The following is a 17,537-nucleotide window of genomic DNA, read 5'->3' as shown; positions in this document are numbered from 1 at the left end:
GATCAAACGGCTATTACTGGAATCTGAAGAACTTACATTTGCAAAGGCTGTTGAGGTTGCTGTTACTTTGGAACGAGTGACTCAAGAAGCCCGACAGTTGGATAATTGCGATAATGTGATGGTTGCAGCAACATCGAACAAATAAAATAACATGTTTTAATTGTGGGAAATTTGGACATTATGCACGGGACTGCGAGGCAAAATGCAAGAACTGTTCACACAATCATCGAGCTAAAGACTGCATCAAACGATTGCAAGGTTTAAAAGGAAAAGGGAGAATTTGGAAATAATGGCATCCAGTATTCTCCCTGAAACAGCGTTGCCATCATTAAAAGTTAAAATAAACGGAATGTTCTGAACAGCATTAATTGATTCTGGATGCTCAATTACAGTGGTTCATGCTGAATCTACACGTGGACTTGTTTCAAAAAGTGAAAAATGCATCACAACTTTGGGAGGAACTGTACAAGTACTAGGTGAAATGGTAATCAAATTGGAAATTGATGGAATATATCGGATGGTTAATTCGTTAATTGTAAAAGACAAACCATTCGGGTTTGATTTGATTTTTGGAATGGATGCTATTGAAAAATTCGGAGGAGCCGTAATCTATGGTGATAAAAACCGTACCGTCCGAATGTTAGCTTGTGACACGGGAAAATGAGGCGCAAATTATATAAGTAAAGAAAACGAAATAAACGAAAAGAACGAAATAAACGATGAGAACGAAGTAAACGAAGAGAACGAAGTAAACGAAGAGAACGAAGTAATCGAAGAGAACGAAGTAAACGAAAAGAACGAAATAAACGATGAGAAAGAAATAAACACGGCAAAATGTGGGGAAAATTATATAAGAAGTAAAGAGAACGAAATAAACGAAAAGAACGAAATAAACGAAGAGAACAAAGTAAACGAAAAGAACGAAGTAAACGAAGAAAACAAAATAAACGAAGATAACAAAATAAACGAAGAGAAAGAAATAAACAAAAGCAACGAAATAAAACATCAGGATTTCACGGCAAAGTTCGACGGAAAAAAGTGGACGGCATCATGGAACTGGAATAAAGAGCCCGCAATAATAATACGATCCGCGAATACAAGATGAGCGAAAAGCATGAAAGTAGTTACCGAAAAGAAACAAATGAATGGATCAACTCTGGCATTCTTGTGCCGTATAACGAGCAAGCATTGGGACCACCTAAAGTATTGATACCGCTCATGTGTGTTATGCAAGAAAATAAAGGTAGAAAGATACGCCCAGTGGGAGAATTCCGAGCTCTCAACGAATTTGTAAATTGTCACACAGCAAATGCCGAAGTTTGTCAAGAGAAACTGCGTCGTTGGAAAAAAATTGAAAATGCAAAAATCCTTGATCTTAAGAAAGCCTACCTTCAAATTCACATTGACAAAAAACTGTGGCCATATCAAACTGTGATTATAAATGGGGAACGGTATTGTTTCAACAGAATGTGTTTTGACATCAACGTGGCTCCAACAATAATGACTACAATTCTTCGTCACGTGCTCAATATGAATTCTACTGTGAAGAAAGCATGTGATAATTATATTGGTGATATATTTGTCGATGAAAGTGTAGAAACAGCTGAAAATCTAGCGAAGCATCTTGAGAAATTTGGGTTGCAGTGTAAACCTCCAGAAGAGCTAGAAAAAGGGCGTGTTTTAAGATTGAGAGTCGAACGAAATAAAAATGGGGAATTGATATGGAAGCGGGACAATGTAGTACAATTCGAATCTTTAAATGCAGTCACATGATCACAGCTTTTTAGCAATTTAGGTAAACTTATTGGACATTACCCGATGGCAGGAAGTTTGCGTTTACAAGCTTCATACATCAAACGATTAGCTGGAAATATTCCATGGAATGAGTACGTTTCTGAAGATTGCAAAGGAAAAATGAATGAGTTGCTTCACCGTTTGGAAAAAGAGGACTCGGTTGGTGGGAAATGGCTGGTACCAGTGAATGGAAAAGCTGAGCTTTACTGTGATGCATCGTCCATAGGACTGGGTGTAGTTCTTCTAATTGGAGGAATCGTTATTGAAGATGCAGCATGGCTACGACCAACGAGTGGTACGCACCATATTACAGGGTTATTCAAAATTATAATCACTTGTATTCAAAATTATAATCGCATCTATTCAAAATTATAATCAGATCTATTCAAAATTATAATCACTTGTATTCAAAATTATAGTCACATATATTCAAAATTAATGACAATTTTTATTAAAAACTTAATAAAATTTTAAATAAAAAAATTATATTATTTATTTAATTAAATGAATTGTTCACCGTTTTGAGCCTTTTCAACCCATCTTCTCATATTTTCATAAAATCCATGGCATTGTAATGAATAATCATTATCAGATGATGCCACCAAATCTAAGCATTGTTCAATTGTTAATGTTGGATTTGCTCTTCGTATTGCACAATATCTTGATTTAAACATTGAAAAAAATTCCTCAATTGGATTCAATTCAGGAGAATAAGGCACAATAAATTTAAATGGAATATTAAGAGAACTTAATACTCTTTGAACTTCATGAGTTTTATGAATTCTGGCATTGTCCATAATTAAAATGCTATTTGGGTGCGATGCGAAATATGGAGCCAACACAAAATAAAATTAATAAATTCAGTTCCATTATAAGAGCCTGTTCTATATTTATAACCAATGATCCCATTATAATCAATAGCACATATTAAACTTTTATTAACCGATTTATTTGCTGGAACAGCAACAAATGCTTTTATATTCAGAGGTGAATAACCATATCTTCTTTTCGTATGCTGATTAAAACCAGTTTCATCAAAAAACACGAGATTTTTATTCCCGATTCTTGATATCTCGGCTGCTTAGATAATTCTTGCGTTGATTTTTTCTATATCATTTCTTACAATTGGAATCAAAGAGACTCATCCCTATCTTTTTAATTTTTCTTGATATAGATGGTTGTGATATTATAACACCATTTACATCATGTATGAGAGTTTTTAACTCATTTTGTGTTATTGAATTATCAATTAAAATGGAAATGTATAATAGTTGTTCAATTGAATCAAAAACTCTTCTTTTATTAAGACAAGTTGCTTTAAGTTTTTCACCAGATGATACAAACGCAACTCCATCTTCATATTTTTTAATTATTTTTCCAACCGCCCTGGTGCAGAGATTTACGGTATTTGAAATCTGTTTGATAGTATATTTTTTGCTTTCTTGCATATTTATAACTATATTATAAATTTCTTTCGTTACTTGCTTTCTAGCTTTTCTTACCATCACGGAAGTAATAAAATTTCATGAATTTTAAGGCGATTATAATATTGAATACATGTGATTATAATTTTGAATACAAGTGATTATAATTTTGAATACAAGTGATTATAATTTTGAATAATCCTGTAATATAAGTGAACTAGATTCGATACTTTGAGGGTTAAATTTAGCCAGTAAATGGGATATAAAAGAACTCACAGTATACAGCGATAGCAAGAGCACCGTGGGATAGTTAAACGCAGTTTTAAAAGAAGAATATCGCGTAAAGACTCGGGGAATTTCTCAACTGATAGTACAACGACGGCTGAATACGATAAAGGAAATAGCAAAAGATATTAAGATTATTGTACAATGGATTCCATCTGAACTAAATCTGGCCGATCGACTTTCACGAATCCCTCAAAAATGGTGCAGAACAGTGTGTGCAACCGGAATAATCCAACAGAAAGACATATGGAAAGTTCACTCAATCGGTCATTTTGGTGTCGATCGAACATTGCAACTTTGTTTACGAAACAACCAGAATGTATCACGTAAGGAGGTTTCAGCAGTAATTGCAAGTTGTAACCAGTGCAACTCCATCGATCCTTATTCCGTAAAATGGAAGCATGGTAAGCTGAGTGTAAAGCAGAATTGGAATCGGGTTGCTCTCGATGTGACGCATGTAGGTGCAGAACTATACTTATCAATGATTGACTGCGGCCCATCACGGTATACAGTGTGGCGCAAACTGGTAATCAAAACAGCGGCTGAAATTATTGGAAAGCTGGAAGAAATATTTTCCTTATATGGACCGCCAGTTTGCCTTCTAATGGATAATGAATTTCGTTCACACACGCTAACAAGGTTTGCTGACGAATGGGACGTTGATTTAGAATATCGAGCAGCTCATCGAGCTCAAGGCAATGGTATCGTTGAACGCATACACAGAACAATCAAAAGAACAGTCGCCCGCTCACGTTGCTCAATCCAATAAATAAATACACATTAAGAAATTATAGTTTTTAAATGAACCTTTTTGTAGAACTAAGTTCAATCAATTTTGTTTTTCATATCGTGCACCATATCTTTGGAATAAAATAGTATTATCAAATTTTGATCCTTCTATATATATATATATATATATATATATATATATATATATATATATATATATATATATATATATATATATATATATATATATATATATATATATATATATATATATATATATATATATATATATATATATATATATATATATATATATATATATATATATATATATATATATATATATATAAATATATATATATATATATATATATATATATATATATATATAAAAATATATAAATATATATATATTAGGGTGGTTAAAATTTTATCAATTTTCGATATCGAACTCTCGAATCGATTTATATATTGTCTCTGTGTATAAAAATAAGTTTGAGCAAAAAAAAAAAAAATTTAATTTTTAGGGTCCCCGCCAGTTCGATTTTGGGCCAAAAATGATGGGTGTTTTAAAGGCCTGGCGGGGACCTTAAAATTTATCAAAATTTTTTTTTTTATTCTTTTAAATGTTATATGTTGGATTGAATATTAATCACATAAATGGAGCATGTTGAAAAAATTAAGAAATTAGTCTACAGAATCTTTTAAAATTGGTGAAAAATCCAAATTTTCCATCTTAAAAATCTATTTTATCACTCAATCGCGTATAAAAAACATTTTTGATTTTCTAATAAACTGTTTCCAGACGCGGAAAAATCAATAACCTAGATTTTTTTTAATAATAGTGTCAAATGAGGTATATACAGGTCTAAAAAAAAATTTCTTTTATCCTTCGAGGTAACCTAACCCTTACGCTAACCTTAATAGCCTAATAACAATTGTTTATTTTAGTTATTTTTATAATAAAAAAGACTTAATGAACTTACTGCAACATTGTTAAAAGTGGTATTGTTGTTATTAATTTTATTGCCTCAAGATTAGAAAGTATATGGTAGCTTTTCAACTTTAAATGATTTTCTTGGTATTGTTGCAAAGTTTTTTTTGGTTTTGTAAAAAATAAAAAATAAAAAAGAATGATATGTTTAAGTATAATTAAATAAAAAATACATATTTACAAATCAATATTACATCATTAAATAAAAGTCATCATTTAAAAACTATATTATCTATTTTGCAATTGCTTGATATGCTAATTGCAAATCTTCTTTAGTCTTTGCCTTGTTAAGGTTTTCTCTCCTTTGGTGAATAGCTAGCAGTAAGTCCTGACGATCGTCTTCATTGTGAACGTTATTTACAAAGTCTGATACAACTTTAATAGATCTTTCAGAAACGTCGTTAACCACTGCAAGGTTGGAAACAAACTGGGAAAAAATCTTAAACTGTTCAATATACTCCCATAGTGGTGCCGGGCTGTTTAACCAAAGTTTATCATTTAGCTTAGTAAGGTTTAACAAACTAAATATGAACCAAGAGTTTTCTCCCACTAATTGGGCAATACTTGGTGGTTTTTCTAGGTTAAAGTTAAGAGTTTTTAACAAATTTAATTTTTCAGAATGCCGAAAAAATTCAGGAACTGGTTTCGAAAAGACCATTTTTGCAACTTCTTCTCTCTCTGCAACAGAAATACCTTGGTCTAGAAGAGCCAGCGGAATTAAAGTTTCATCAAGGTACCATAAATGTGATTCCATTGAAACCATTGTGGCATCAATTCCATTTAAAATTGTTTTAGAATTCTGAACATATTGTTCTACGTAACCTCTATATTTTGTCATTTGCCAATAGGCTTTTATATCTTGGTAAGGCGCAGCGTAAGGTAAAGAGGTTTTTAAAAACCAGACGGTATAAAAGATTGAGATAAACTCAGCAATAGACTGCACTTCGTTCTTTTGATCGTCTGTCAATTCATAAGACAGTTGCAAACTCAATATCCGAATCTTGAGATAATAAATAGCTTTGGACATGAAACGTGCATGAGACACGCACCCTGGAGCTTGAATTTTAAAATCTCTTTCAGGGCATAAGTACATTAGGGTTAGTTTCAATAACTCCTTGTAGTCTCCTCTGGGAAAAGTGTTTTTTTTTAGAGCAATCTCGCAATATTTTACAGCATCAAGTTTATGGATTTCTAAGAAAGTGGTAGCAATAGATTGAGTGTCATATTTTACAAACTTTGAAGAGTCAATGCTACTTTTAATGTCATTCCAGTTTAATTGGAACCGTTTAAACATTAGGTTTTCTGGAGATTTAGTTTTTCCACTGCACTGTCTTTCACAGAAGTGTTTTAGATGTAACTCATAAACATGCCTCCTTAAACCTTTCCTTAACTCTTGTTTTGCGTTACTTGGGCCGGGTTGCGATAAATCAAAAGAAATATCTGATTCTGTACTCACGTCACTGATATCTGAGAGAAGCTCTAGATCTGTAGTTGATTCGTCTATTTGGGGTAACTGTTTAATATTACAACTTTTTAAGGGCTTCTTATCTTTATTTACCGTTTTTATCTCATGTCTTTGCTCCCCAAAGTCATTAGACAACTGGACTTTTAGTCTTTTAAAAATTGGATATCAACATAGTATGAAAGTTTATCAAGGCTCGTTTTTTTTAAGATTTCCTTAATATTATCTTTACCAATCCAAAATACCTGCTCCCCCTTCTTTTTGAATTCTTCCCTAGATTTCTCTACTGCTTTAGAGTCTTTATTCTTACTTTTCTTTAATGTCTCCCAACTATCGATTAAACGAGTAATATTATTCCTGAAAAAATTAAGATAATACATTAAATAAAATAGAAATATTAACTTTAAGAGGCACCTTATATTTTGCATTATTAAGCTATACACGTAATAACAACTAAAAAAATTAGTTGCAGTGGTACTACAAAAAAACCTTAATCATCTACTAGCTTATTAAGTTCGAATGATTATACAAATTTATAATAACTATTTTATTATAAATTGAAATTATAAAACTTACCTTATAGATTTATCCGTTAATAATCCATCTTTATAACCACCGTCTAACCATGGTTTTTTTACTGCAAAAAGAATACAGTTGTCAGGGCAATTGACAAGTCCGGAGCACTTTGCGAATTTATCGGGCCCATCAGTACAACCAATAAACCTTTTGGATGGAGTTAACTTGTTACTAGATCTTTTAAACTAAAAGTTAAGAATTAATTCTTTATTTATTGCAAAAGTTATCTGAGTTAAGTTTTCTATCAGGCTTTCTTCTTCAAATAAATAAGCTCTAGCTTTTAGTCTCGTAATTTTAGCCATTTTGAATATTATTTAAAAAAATATTAAAGCACTTATTATTAGTAACGCAAATTTAGTTTAAATACTTTGTCTTCGCATTGGAAAGTAGTTGTTAAATTTTAAATTATTATTTAAGTACCTTGGTATATACATTTTCTAAAAATTTTTCCGATCAAATTTCCGGATTTTCAATTTATTGCTCTCTAATGTTTATTAAGTAGGGGCCATTAAGGTTAGTGTCCGGGGCATGTTACTCCATGGATCCAATTATTATTTTTTTTAGACTTCATTTAACACTAATAAAAAAACTATTCAAATTATAGTTTTTTCCGGGTTTGGAAACAGTTTATTAGGGTATAAAAAAAGTTTTTTATACGCCACCGAGTAATAAAATAGGTTTTTGTGAAAGAAAATTTGGATTTTTCACCAATTTCAAAATATTATGTAGACTAATTTCTTTATTTTTTCGACATGCCTTTTTATGTGATAAACATTCAATCCAACATATAACATTTAAAAAAAAAAAAGATAAATTTAGATAAATTTTAAGGTCCCCGCCAGGCGTTTAAAACACCCGACAATTTTGGCCCAAAATCGAACTGGCGGGTACCCTAAAAATTAAATTTTATTTTTATTTTTTTTTGCTCAAACTTATTTTTATACAAATAGTCAATTTATAAATCGATTCGCAAGTTCGATTTCAAAAATTGATAAAATATGAAACACCCTAATATATATATATATATATATATATATATATATATATATATATATATATATATATATATATATATATATATATATATATATATATATATATATATATATATATATATATATGTTATAAATATTTTTTCTTTTTAAGGTTCCGATGATAAGATCCTTATGATCTTCTTTCGGAAACCTAGCTTTATATTGTTAGTACGCTGAATTGTATCATTTACGTGTTTGTTTTACGACTTAAGTTTATGTATTACGACTTATGAATTATGTAACACGACTAACATTGTAAACTGAAAAAATAAAAGATAAAATAAAAAAACAAGAACAGTGACTCAAGACCGTATCAATTCTGAGATTGCAGCTTTAAATTGCGAAGTTGCTGGACTGAAGACTAGGAAGAGAAGTGGATTCGTTGCTGAAGCTGAAGAGAATGATTTGAAAAAGTAGAAATTAGCTTATCAAGCCAAAAAGTTGGCCAAGAAAAAGTATGATCAAGCTCATCAGAAGAAAACTAGAGAATTGAAAAAGCTTGAGTGGAGGAAATCTGCTTGAAACATACAGAAGTTAAAGAGAAACTGAAAATCAGAATAAAGCCTGGTCGACCGTCATTAGAAGTAGATCAACATCTTCTTTTGAAGACAATTATTGATATTGCTGCCCATGGTTCGTCCGCTGATGAAAGACGTTGGTCAGAGTTCTCCAGGTAATATAGTTAATAAAATAAATCCTATTTTCTGTTAAGAAGTTCTTTATATCCAAATATATCCTTTTATTATTTAGAGCATTAAATCCCTCGACAAATTGACATCCGAGATGATCAAAATTGGATTCGTAATCAGCAAGAGCGCCTTCTATACTCGACTACTTCCGAGTAGTTATGGAACATCAGAAATGAAAAGACACGTCAAATCAGTTCCTGTTAGATTGATCAGACCTCAGAATGAACGTCATTTAAAACAAGTTGATGGACTCTTCTGCAGTTCAACTATAAAGTATGGTGAAGAAGTTTTTCTATTTTGGGACCAGATGAATTGTGTTTCATTAGCCAATACAACAAGGCCAGAGTGCCGATTGGAATCACAGCAGCCAAAGAACAGGCGCCGCTGTTGGTGCATTCTGGAGTACCTGGTAACTCTCCCAGACCACGATTGGGTCGTGGCTGCTAAACACAAGTTGTTATACCATCTGTATACGTTGGAATTACTATCAAAAGAGATAGTCAAGGAAAAACAGATGCTGGTACTTGTTCTGGACCTACCCACATACCTGTTCGATGAGGAAAACAAGCATCATCAACCACTTTTGCTCATGGATTAGAATTTCAGCGGCTCTTGAATATCATAGAATTCAACTCTATTACCAGAATTTCTCAAACTAATATAATTAAGCCTATTGTTGTTTTTAGTGTTGATGGGGGACCCGACAAAAATCCTAGATACCAGAAAGTAATCGAAATAGGAATTCACCATTTCTTGAAGAATACCTCGATGCTTTTATGATCATGACGAACGCTGCGGGACGCAGTGCATTTAACCGAGCTGAGCGACGAATGGCACCTCTAAGTAGAGAATTATCTGGGGGTGATTCTTTCACACGAGCATTACGGAACTCATCTTGATTCCCAAGGTAATTACAAATATTGAAATATTGATTGACAAAAGTTAATTCGCAATATATAAAATAATTTTTAAGTTTTTGCTATGTCTAATAAAATCTGTCCGACAATATCTATAAATACACTGAAGTATAATAACATCTCTCTAACAACATCTGAAATTTTATTAATGTCTGTGTAAAGAGTATATGATTACTACAGATGAAGTTACATCTTTTTAATTATCTAAGTATAACAACATCTGTGCAACTACATTTGGAAATTTTACAGATGTAGTTACATCTTTTCAATTTTGTTAAGAATCACTAGATCTGTACAACTACTTATGTGAATTCTACAGATGTAGTTACATCTTTTCAATTATATTAAATGTAACTACAGGTTTTTATGAATTTATTAAATAATAATGTTTTATTTTAACCAGATGTAGTTTTACATAAGATTTTTTTGAGATGTGGTTACATCTGGAAAAAATGATAAATATAAATGCATAATTTTAATCTGCTAACACGGAAAACATCTACTTTCCGTTGCTTTAAAAAAAGTAATATCTGTAAAAGTAACATATAACAACTTGAGCGTTTTATCCTCCTCCGGCTAATTATTATACAGAGGCCACATACCAAGGCCTGCGAAGAGGAGTTTTGCTCACTAAAGAGCATCATAACCCGCTTCGCAGACCAAGAGTAGATGATTATAAAAAAAGCCATGTTGTCATCGTTTGTTGTTACGTTTTTTCAGATTATTACTGTTTGTAACTGTAACTATGAATGTATAAATTATTGTTGTATGGAAGTTAACATTGACTTATTTTAATTATTATAATTTATTTTTTGTTGTTATTACTATTATTCTCGCTATTAACTATTTATTTAATATTGCTATTATGTATGTGTTGTATTTTTTATTATCATATGTATGTATTGTAATTATTATTATTTGGTGTTACATAACTCTTATTAAATGAATCTCTTTAATTATGTATAATATATTATGTATTATTATTCTTATTATTATTTTCATTTTTATCTATTATTATATTATTTTCATTAACATCTAGTGTTTACTTCATATTAGGGTATTACTATTTATAAATGACATTAAATTGTAACAACTTTTGCATTCAGAAATATATATATATATATATATATATATATATATATATATATATATATATATATATATATATATATATATATATATATATTGATTAAGAACAATAATATTTCTTATAGAATGAAGGCTGTTCATTGTAATTGTGCAATGTCTGGAAGAAAGTATGAGACTGGAACTGTAAAAAAAAAAAGCCCTTGAAAAAGAGGCCAGAAAAAAAAGAGATATAGCGCACTTATCTAAAATGGAAACTTTTTTCCATTGTACATCAGCTCAGAAGCAGAAAAGTAAAATTTCATAACCAGCAAGTCAAGGTAAGTGTGAAATCATAGAAATTCAAAATCAAGAACCAGTTAATCTTGAATCAACGTCTGCTGAGGCAGAAGTTGACACTCAACATGTACAAGAATAAGCATTGGTAGACCTTGTACTCCTTCATTATTCACTCGACATCATAAATTAACTGGTGAGAATTCTGAACGTACCTGGCTTTGATGCTTACCATCAAATAAACATGTTTATTTTTTCAAGTGTAAGCATTTATTATCGGATATAAAAAACAATTCTCCTATTACACGAGGGCTTAATCATTGAAAAAATGGACAACGTGATGTCGAGCCACATGAAATTAGTGAAAGTGATATATTGGCTTGTTTAGCATTTGCACAGCGACGCTGAATGATTGGTTGTGTTGATAAGAAATAGGAGAAAACAATTTTAAATAAATATAAGTATTGGCTAAATGTTCTTCAGCGGACGGTGAGTGCGGTAAAGTTTTTAGCTAAGCGTGATTGCCAATTCGTGGACATAAAGAGAAATTTGGTTCAGCACACAAAGGTAACTTTATGAGCATTCTCGAGCTATTAGCTCTTTATGATCCTTCTTTGGCTGCACATATTGATAAGCTTGCGGCAAAACGTCATACTTATCTTCTACTGTCTGTAATGAACTCATTAACTTAATAAAGGCCTTTTCAAATTTCAAAAAAAAACTTTTCAAAAAAAAAAAAAAAAAATTTTTGTCAAATAGGCCTTTTGTTTATTATTGATGAAATACAAAAAACAAAGTACTATAGTGTGTCAGTTGATTCAACACTGACTTATCGCTCGTCGACTAGATGTTTGTGACAGTTCGTTATGTAACCAAAGGTGAACCAAATTTAGCGTTTTTGACATTCATTAAGTTTGAAAGTCACACTGCAATTGAACTATCAAACGCACTACTGGAGTTCTTAGAGAAAAATAATATTGACATTGGCAACTGCTGTGGTCAGACGTATGATAATGCATCAAATATGTCTGGATGTTACAATGGTGTTAAGGCTCATATTTTATTTGTTTTTGAATATGCTATTCACACACCTTGTTTTGCTCATTCATTAAATTTATGCAAGAATGTTGTTAGTTGTTGAAGAGCATCAGTTGGTTTTTTTGATATTAACGGATCTTCACATTCTTTAGTGCCTCCACTCATTGATGGACAATCCTAACGAAAGCGCTAGCCAAGCACAGGATACTAGTCCCTAAAATACTATCAGACACATGTTGGTTAGCACATGCTGATGCAGCAAGTGCTTTGCGGATATTTAATTTGCTCTAGATACCATTGCAACTTATGAACGTACAAAAGGTGAAACTCGACAAGAAGCGCTTGGACTAGCAAAACGTCTTGATGAATTTTGAACTGGTACTTTGTGTCTTGGAATACAATAATTCAAAGATTATAAAACAAGTCTAGCTTTACAAGGTTCCGCTTTAGATTTGAATAAAGCTAATGATTTGTTGCATTCGTTGTCTGAGTATGTTCAATCGAAAGAATTGGATAAATTTGAGAAATATGGAAAAGAGTCGTCCAAATATAAAGTATATAAAAACGAAATCAAAAGAGTTAGAAAAAGACAGCAAAAGTTCGATGAAGGTACTTCTGAAGAAGTTCTCCTGCTTGCAAAAGATAAGTTTTGAATTAATGTGCTGATTGCTATTATTGATCAATTAAAAGCAGCATTAGCTCACAGACCTGCCGCATATTCAGATGTGGCCAGCAGATTTGGGTTCATGAACAACTTAAAAACAATAACTCGTATGGAAGTGATAAAACATTGTGATATTTTAGCAGCACATTACTCTAATGACATTAAAGTCAGCTTGGGAGAGGAAATGGATCAACTTTGATCTTACGGTGATGGTTTGCTAGAAACTTTTTCAAATGTTGCAGTAGCTTTTAGAATATACTTCAGACTAATGGTGGTAAATTGTACACAAAAAAGAAATTTCTTGCAATTAAAACATATAAAAAATGATTACCGTACTAGAATTAATCAAGAGGGGCTCGACATGCTTTCTTTGATGTGTTTTGAAAGTGAGGTGACCAGGCACCTCTCAATTGATGACATTGTTGAACAATTTGCTAGACAAAAATCCAGAAAATGTCTTTTTAATTTTTAAATACATGACTGAAATAATAAATGCTACATGTCTATCACTTTTTTTTAGTCAAAATGGCCCCCAAATTGTTCGTGCCTCTGGCCCCAGGTACCCTTACTCAACCCCTGCATAAACTCAGTATTGTTAACCCGTCAAACTAAAGTCAATGATATAAGGCAAAAAATTTAAGTGCTTGCGCCTCCAAAGTATCTCTTTAAAATTTTGACATACAAATAATAGCAACTATAATATTTTGCATGATAGATGGGAAAGTTTACAACGCCCGATTGCAAACTTTTCCATCTATCATGCAAACAGCAAACTGGTAATACAAACAATGGAAACTTTGCTTTTTTCAGGAATACGGCGGACAAGAGGCTCAAAATAAAACATAGCAGGCAGTATAGGGAACAACTTTAAAGGAAAACATCAGGAACATCAACGAAGCGCGTTTGTTAAACAGACTTCTAATTACTTTAGGTCCGGCTATAACAAGCTGGAGAACATGCGCTAAAACTAAAGATACTAATATGAATCCTGAATTGCCTAATTTATTAGAAAGCGAGCAAAGTGTTTAGAAATAGTTTTAGAAAGTAAAGATTCTCAGGACACATCTAAGGACTCATTTAAAAATATATATTGTTTGCAAATATTTGCATTGTCATTCATGGCGTCGGTGGTGTAACGGTTAGCATTGTTGCCTTCCAAGCAATAGATCCGGGTTCGATTCCCGGCTGACGCAATTTCTTGTTTTCGTTCGTTAAATCCATAAAGTAATTTAAAAAAAGCAAGTGATTAATTTTTTTTTTATTTAAATTAAACTAGTAGATTAAAAAAAATACAATGGATCGCTGTTTTAACTTTTTAATTAATCATTTATTGTTTCTTTTTTAATTACATTAAATAATAAGATTAAAACGATTGTAATCGTTTTAATCTTATTATTTAATAAAACGATTATAATCGTTTCAATCTCATTATTCGTTATTAAAACTTAATTGTAATCGTTAATTGATATTAACTTAATAATTAAAAACTTTTTGATTGTTTAGTTTTTATTTAATTCCTTAATGTACTTAAAAAAATTTAACTAGTTACAACAGTTGATAAGAAATAAATGAAAACATAATAATGCGTCAGCCGGGAATCGAACCCGGATCTATTGCTTGGAAGGCAACAATGCTAACCGTTACACCACCGACGCCTTGGTATGATAATAAAATTTAAAAATAATAAAATTAAAAATAAATTGATAAATTTGCTATAGTATTGAGACAATTTGAAATGAAGAAAACCTTGCCCTGACTGGAGTTTAGCGGTTTAAAATAAATGTATGTTTTAAGGTGGTAGTACAGTAATGAGAGAAAAAATATGTTCAACTTTTACATTTTTTTTTTTCTACAATGTTTAATACACCATTAAACAGCTAAAAAAAAAAATACAAAAAAATTAATAAAAAATAATTTTTAACTTAATAATTGCTAAAGGCCCAAAAATGGGGTGGAGGGCGACAGAGATTTTTCAGCAACCGATATATTTTTTTGTCATGGACTAAAAGATTTAAATTAGGTCTAAAAAATAACAAAATATTTGCATTTATGTGAATTAAGGTAATTTTGGGGGTAAATGATGGCACAAAATCTTTGAAAATTACCAAACCAAATAGGCACTCAAGATTATTCTAGTGTATGTTGTAGATACTAATATAGTAAATAGGTGTGCCAAATTTCAAGTAATTTTGGTTATTAGTTTCGAAAATATTTCTGTCGCCAGCCCAAAAATAACGACTTTGAGAAAAATGCAATTTAAAAAAAAAGTAAAAAACGTTAGTTCAAATTTCTCCACTTTTATACGTCACACCTTCCAATGTTTTATTTTGATCACAAAAACCTTTTCGTATTGCTCTTAATTTTTTTCTTCAAGATTTTACTTTAGGGGTACATTGCTTTTCTGCTTTAGATATTCGTTTAGTGTCCTTATGCAATACATAATTTTGCGCATTTATACCAAATATCATTCCATTACTCTTAAAGGATGATGAACATGGAATGTTGTCAATTGACAACTGAAGTTGATCAACTGAAGGCATAGCAGTAGTTTCATTAAAATTGCAATTTTTTTTATATCTGTTTCCATGAAACTTTGATTTTTTATTTTGATATAGTCTTTTCGACGCTTCTTTTCTTTTTGATCCACCCATAACACCTTTATTTGAATAAAATATTACAAAAATTGACTGCAATATATATAAAAAGGCAAGCTCGTCAAGAGCAAAATGGTATTAAAACTAGTGTTCGGCAAAATCAAATATACGTCAAACCTTTAAAGATTTGAATTTGAACTGTTCTTTGAGGGGATAGATTTGAATTTGATTTGACAAATATCTGGAGGATTTGGATTTGATTTTCAAATATTCACTTTGTTCTCAATTTTTGCGTTTGAAAAAAAAACGCCAAATTTTACAGGCCCGCAAACGTATATATCACTTTATTCCGGGGTCTTTGCAGTGGTTTCCGGAATGGCGGTCGCCTTTCAATAACGGAAAAAAAAAAAAAAAAAAAGAGTTTTTAATTAAAGTTTGTTAATATTAAAGAGAAAGTAAAGAGCATAGAGAAAGAAAAAAAGAAAAGAAATGTAAACAAAGTACAAGATTAAAAGAAAAAACGTAGAAAAAAATATATGTAAAAATCAAAAGAAAAAATTGCAAATACAATTTAACCACAATAAAAATGGAAAAAGTAAAACAATAACGAATCGAAAAACATTCATTGAAAGAAACAATCATTCGAAAAAAGAAAATAATAAAAAAATATAATAATGGCTTGCTTGAAAGCAAAGAATTTTTTTTTTTAATTTTATTAATTTTCTGTGCGTTTTTGTATATTGTCTTGTATGTTTGTCTATTGTTTGTATTTTCCGTCGTGTATTCAAATTCAAATTTATTTTAATATTCGTTATTCTTATTTTCATTAATTATTTTTCCTTGTTTTTCATTATAATAGTTGCTATATGTCATTGTTTACTTTTACGTTTTATCAGTTTTAACTGTTTGTAACTGTCTAACTTTGTTTATGTAGCTATTGTATTTATAAAGACAAGTGACTTATATATAATTATTATTATTGTTATCATTATTATTAATATTATTTTTATTATTTAAACCATTATTATTTTAATCATTTTCATTAGGTGTTTACTTAATATTAGTATATTTACTATTTGTAAACAACCTTGAAATGTATCTATTTCAGAAATATATATTACATTCCTAATTATGTCGGATAATCCAGAACCCGAATCTTTTTCTGTTACAAAAACCACCAAACGTTCACAATCAATTGTATGGGATCATTTCACAGTTGATGAGCATGACAAAACCAAGGCCATATGCCAGCATTGTCCAAAGCACAAGAACAAGTATGCTTACAATAAAGGTGGGACAACAAATCTAATGAACCATTTAAATTCTCAACACAAAAGCAAATTACTTGGGGACAGAGAACCAAAGCAACGACATTTAGATGACATGATAATGACACCAATCGTTTATTCTCCAGATCTATTCAATGAATACTTAGTTAGCTGGATTGTCAAGAATGATCAATCATTTAATGAGGTAGAGTCCAGCCACTTTCGTAAACTACTCACTCTACTGAAACCAAATTTGTCAATCATGAGTGCGCGCCAATTAAAACGCCAGATAATGGACACTTACAACACCAAAAAACAATTGCTAAAGACCCTTTTTTTGAATCTTGACTCAAAGGTTTCATTCACCACTGACTGCTGGACATCACCCAACAACATTGCTTTTATGGGCATAACGGCTCATTACATTGACAAAGACTGGAACCTACATGCCAAAACTCTTGATTTCAAATCCTTGCCTGATTCCCATTCAGGTTCAAATTTATCTAATGCATTCTTGTCAGTTTTGATTGAATTCGGTCTTACAAGCAAAGGAATGGGCATTACCTTAGATAATGCTTCCAATAATAATTCATTTATGGATATTTTAAATTCCAAGTACGAAATTAAAACCACCTTTGAGCATATCCGGTGTTTTGCTCATGTGCTGAATTTGGGCGCGCAAGCAGGTTTGGATGTTTTGAAAGATG

At 31.0% G+C, this 17,537-nt stretch overlaps 2 non-coding genes across 2 annotated transcripts; one reads left to right on the top strand and one right to left on the bottom strand.

The window, feature by feature from the left end:
- Positions 1-14,089: 14,089 nt before the first annotated feature.
- trnag-ucc (transfer RNA glycine (anticodon UCC)) lies at positions 14,090-14,161 on the top strand. The gene has a single exon. It is a non-coding gene; the product is annotated as a tRNA-Gly (tRNA).
- A 390-nt stretch (positions 14,162-14,551) lies between these two features.
- On the bottom strand, positions 14,552-14,623 carry trnag-ucc (transfer RNA glycine (anticodon UCC)). The gene has a single exon. It is a non-coding gene; the product is annotated as a tRNA-Gly (tRNA).
- Between the last annotated feature and the right edge of the window lie 2,914 nt (positions 14,624-17,537).

Source organism: Hydra vulgaris, chromosome 09, assembly GCF_038396675.1.
Source record: "Hydra vulgaris chromosome 09, alternate assembly HydraT2T_AEP".
NCBI lineage: Eukaryota > Metazoa > Cnidaria > Hydrozoa > Anthoathecata > Hydridae > Hydra > Hydra vulgaris.
This window is presented reverse-complemented; position numbering and strand designations above follow the sequence as displayed.